This window comes from Nipponia nippon, unplaced genomic scaffold (genome assembly GCF_047370975.1).
Source record: "Nipponia nippon isolate SJK-2023a ecotype South Korea unplaced genomic scaffold, ASM4737097v1 scaffold_22, whole genome shotgun sequence".
In the NCBI taxonomy this organism is placed as follows: domain Eukaryota; kingdom Metazoa; phylum Chordata; class Aves; order Pelecaniformes; family Threskiornithidae; genus Nipponia; species Nipponia nippon.
Genome location: NW_028262339.1, coordinates 7,721,125 through 7,726,613, shown reverse-complemented (window position 1 = coordinate 7,726,613; position 5,489 = coordinate 7,721,125).

The following is a 5,489-nucleotide window of genomic DNA, read 5'->3' as shown; positions in this document are numbered from 1 at the left end:
CCCATGAGTTTTCTCACTTTTACTCTTCTGATTCTCTCCCCCATCCCACCGGGGAGGAGTGAGCGAGTGGCTGTGTGGTGCTTAGTTGCTGGCTGGGGTTAAACCACGACAGTACATTATTATTATTATTATTATTATTATTATTATTATTATTATCATTATCATTATCATTATCATTATCATTATCATTATCATTACCATTGCCATTATTATCATTATTATCATTATTATCATTATTATCATTATTATTATTATTACTTATCGGGGCCTGAACGAAGTCACGCCGCCACTGAGTGCTGCCATGCTAGACTGCCCCAGGGGTGGAAACACAGCCCTACCATTTGCCATGGACTGATCCAGATTGCATTGGAACAGGGTGAGGCTCCGGAACACCTGCAATACATTCATGACATCATCGTGTGGGGCAACACAGCAGCAGAAGGTTTTGAGAAAGGGAAGCAAATAGTCCAAATCCTTCTGGAGGCTGGCTTTGCCATAAAACAAAGTAAGGTCAAGGGACCTGCACAGGAGATCCAGTTCTTAGGAATAAAATGGCAAGATGGACGTCATCAGATCCCAATGGATGTAATCAACAAAATCACAGCCATGTCTCCACCAACCAGCAAAAAGGAAACATAAGCTTTCTTGGGCATTGTGGGTTTTTGGAGAATGCATATTCCAAATTACAGTCTGATCGTAAGCCCTCTCTATCAAGTGACCTGGAAGAAGAACAATTTCAAATGGGGCCCTGAGCAACGACAAGCCTTTGAACAAATTAAACGGGAGATAGTCCATGCAGTAGTCCTTGGGCCAGTCCGGGTAGGACAAGATGTAAAAAATGTGCTCTACACTGCAGCCAGGGAGAATGGCCCTACCTGGAGCCTCTGGCAGAAAGCACTGGGGGAGACTCGAGGTCAGCCCCTGGGGTTTTGGAGTCGGGGATACAGAGGATCTGAGGCCAGCTATACTCCAACTGAAAAAGAGATATTGGCAGCATATGAAGGGGTTCAAGCTGCTTCAGAAGTGGTTGGTACTGAAGCACAGCTCCTCCTGGCACCCCGGCTGCCGATGCTGGGCTGGATGTTCAAAGGGAGGGTCCCCTCTACACATCATGCAACTGATGCTACATGGAGTAAGTGGGTCGCACTGATCACACAACGGGCTCGAATAGGAAACCCCAGTCGCCCAGGAATCTTGGAAGTGATCATGGACTGGCCAGAAGGCAAAGATTTCGGAATATCGCCAGAGGAGGAGGTGACATATTCCGAGGAGGCCCCACCGTATAATAAACTGCCAGAAAATGAGAAGCAATATGCCCTGTTCCCTGATGGGTCCTGTTGTCTTGTGGGGAAGCATCGGAGGTGGAAAGCTGCTGTATGGAGTCCTGTACGACAAGTTGCAGAAACTGCTGAAGGAGAAGGTGAATCAAGTCAGTTTGCAGAGGTGAAAGCCATCCAGCTGGCTTTAGATATTGCGGAATGAGAAAAGTGGCCAATGCTCTATCTCTGTATTGACTCATGGATGGTGGCAAATGCCCTGTGGGGGTGGTTACAGCAATGGAAGCAGAGCAACTGGCAGCGCAGAGGCAAACCCATCTGGGCTGCCGCATTGTGGCAAGATGGAGAACCTGGTTGTAAAAGTACGTCACATAGATGCTCACATACCCAAGAGTCAGGCCACTGAAGAACATCAAAACAATCAGCAGGTGGATCAGGCTGCTAAGATTGAAGTGGCTCAGGTGGATCTGAAGGGTAAATTGTTTATAGCTTGGTGGGCCCATGACACCTCAGGCCACCAAGGAAGAGATGCAACATATAGATGGGCTTGTGAACGAGGGGTGGACTTGACCATGGACACTCTTGCACAGGTTATCCATGAATGCGAAACATGCACTGTGATCAAGCAAGCCAAGCAGTTAAAGCTTCTCTGGTATGGAGGACGATGGCTGAAATATAAATATGGGGAGGCCTGGCAGATTGATTATATCACACTCCCACAAACCCGCCAAGGCAAGATCCATGTGCTTAAAATGGTGAAAGCAGCCACCGGATGGCTGGAAACATATCCCGTGCCCCATGCCACTGCCTGGAACACTATCCTCGGTCTTGAAAAGCAAGTCCTGTGGCGACATGGCACCCCAGAAAGAATTGAGTCAGACAACGGGACTCATTTCCGAAACAGCCTCATAGACACCTGGGCCAAAGGGCATGGCATTGAGTGGGCATATCACATCCCCTATCACGCACCAGCCTCTGGGAAAATCAAATGATACAATGGATTGTTAAAGACTACACTGAGAGCAATGGGTGGTGGGACATTCAAACAATGGAATACCCATTTAGCAAAGTCCACCTGCTTAGTCAACACTAGGGGATCTGCCAATCGAGCTGCCCCTGACCAATCAAGACTTTTACATACTGTAGAGGGGGATAAAGTCCCTGTAGTGCACATAAAAAATATGCTGGGGAGGACAGTCTGGGTTACTCCTGCCTCAGGCAAAGGCAAACCCATTCGTGGGATTGCTTCTGCTCAAGGACCTGGGTGCACTTAGTGGGTGATGTGGGAGGATGGGGAAGTCCGATGTGTACCTCAAGGAGACTTGATTTTGGATGAAAATAGCCAGTGAACTGAATTGTATTACGTTAGTTGCTATATAATACTGGATGTCATCACTTCTATGGTGACTATATGACATATCAACAGTATACAGTAAGAATCACCCAGATGAATGAAGAATGAACTTTGAGGAAACCGAGCAAAGTACAGCAGTGATGGAACCAGAACTGACTTCAGCATGCAACAATCCAACACCACACACCATCTCTTCTGCCCTGAAAGACTGTTATGGATGAAGCCCAAAGTCATGGACTAAATGAACTCAACGAATGTTTTAGAGGGATGGCTTATAGACTAAGGAAATTATATCTATGTGTATATATATATCAAAAGACTGGAAAAGTGGTGGTGATTAATTGGAATGTATTGGAAAGTATAGGACCTGGGCATGACATAGATGGTATGGAATAAGGGGTGGATACTGCCCTGGTTTCAGCTGGGATAGAGTTAATTTTCTTCCTAGTAGCTGGTATAGTGCTGTGTTTTGGATTTAGGATGAGAATAATGTTGATAACACACTGATGTTTTAGTTGTTGTGAAGTAGTGCTTACACTAGTCAAGGACTTTTCAGCTTCCCATGCTCTGTCCAGTGCACAAGAAGCTGGGAGGGGGCACAGCCAGGACAGCTGACCCAGACTGGCCAAAGGGCTATGCCATACCATATGACATCATGCTCAGTATATAAACTGGGGGGAGTTGGCCAGGGGGCAGCGATCGCTGCTCAGGACATGCTGGGCATCAGTCAGCAGGTGATGAGCGATTGTATAGTATATCACTTGCTTTGTATATTATTATTATTATTATTATTATTATTATTATTATTATTATTATTATAACTACTACTACTACTACTACTACTATTCTATTTCATTTTACTTCAATTATTAAACTGTTCTTATCTCAGCCCACGAGTTTTATGACTTTCACCCTTCCAGTTCTCTCCCCCATCCCACCAGGGGGGAGGGGAGTGAGCGAGCGGCTGTGTGGTCCTTAGTTACTGGTTGGGGTTAAACCACGGCAGGAAATTAATTTAATTTATTGCCAATTAAACAGAGAGTAGGATAATGAGAAATAAGAACAAATATAAAAATACCTTCCCCCCACCCCTCCCTTCCTCCCAGGCTCAACTTCACTCCCGACTTCTCTAACTCCTCCCCCCGAGCAGCACAGGGGGACAGGGAATGGGGGTTGCAGTCAGTTCATCAGACGTTTTCTCTGCCACTCCTTCCTCCTCACACTCTTCCCCTGCTCCAGGCCCCAGACAGGCTTTCACAACCTTCTCCAATGAGGGTCCTTTCCACGGGCTGCAGTTTTTCACGAACTGCTCCAGCATGGGTCCTTTCCATGGGGTGCAGTCCCTCAGGAACAGACTGCTCCACTGTGGGTCCCCTGCAGGGCCACAGGTCCTGCCAGCAAATCTGCTCAGGTGTGGGCTCCTCTCCATGGCGCGGCAGTTCCTGCCAGGAGCCTGCTCCAGCATGGGCTCTCCATGGGGTCACAGCTTCATTCAAGGCACATCCACCTACTCCGGCGTGGGGTCTTCCATTGGCTGCAGGTGGATATCTGCTTCTCCATGGACCTCCATGGGCTGCAGGGGGACAGCCTGCCTCACCATGGTCTTCTCCACAGGCTGCAGGGGAATCTCTGCTCTGGCACCTGGAGCACCTCCTCCCCCTCCTTCACTGACCTTGGTATCTGCAGAGTTGTTTCTCTCATATATTCTCACTCCTCTCTCACAGCTGCAGTTGTGCAGCAGTTTTTCCCCTTCTTTAATATGTTATTGCAGATGCACTACCAATGTCGCTGATTGTCTCAGCTTTTGCCAACAGCGGGTCCATCTTATAGCTGGCTCGAACTGTCTGTGTCCGACATGGGGACAGCTTCTGGCATCTTCTCACAGAAGACACCCTCCAACCTTGCCATGCAAACCCAATACAGCCTGGCTACCTTGACTTGAGTAAAGCTTTTGACACCGTCTCCCGTAAGAGCCTCATAGAGAAGATGATGAAGTATGGGCTGGATGAGTAAACAGTGAGGTGGACTGAAAAATGGCTGAATGGCCAGGCCTAAAGGGTGGTGATCAGCGGCATGAAGTCTAGTTGGAGACCAGTTTTCGGTACCGGCAAGGGAGGGGGAGGTGAGAGAGTGCAAGAGAGACAGTACAGGATTCTTTCTGGATCTCAGTAATAAAGGCACGACAACAAATGGCTTAATAAGATAACTGTTTTAATAAGACAGAAGAAGAATATAGATATCAAGTAAATCTTACATCTTTTCAGATGCTGGGTAAAACACATTCATGCTGGGTAAAACACATTCATGAGTGTCAGATGGAGCCCGGATGGTTTTTCCCACGGCATTTTTCCCACTTCTGCTTTACCTGTTAAAATGTCTTTATCTCAGCCCACGAGTTTTCTCACTTTTACTCTTCCAATTCTCTCCCCCATCCCACTGGGGTGAGTGAGCGAGCAGCTGTGTGGTGCTTAGTTGCTGGCTGGGGTTAAACTGCAACAATGTGAAGGAGACACTTGGCTGTTCCATACTGGATTTATGTTGAGAACAGGCATGGTAAGTGCCTGTATGGTCTGATGGGAGGTACCAAATTTTAGACTGTACTCCTGCTTATGCATTTTAATAAACCTCATACCTAGTGCATTTCTTAGTTAGTTGCCTCTTAAGTAATGATATCAATGCTGCTATAGTATCAACACTGTGAACAACATTCTAATATAATTTACTGTATTTTCAAATGGAGAATAGAATTTGAAGAATTATTTATATTGAGTTAATAATGATCTAAGAAAGATACTTAAGCTTCCATTTAGCTCAGCTGATTTTTAAAATCAGGTGACAGGCATTTATGTTCACACATC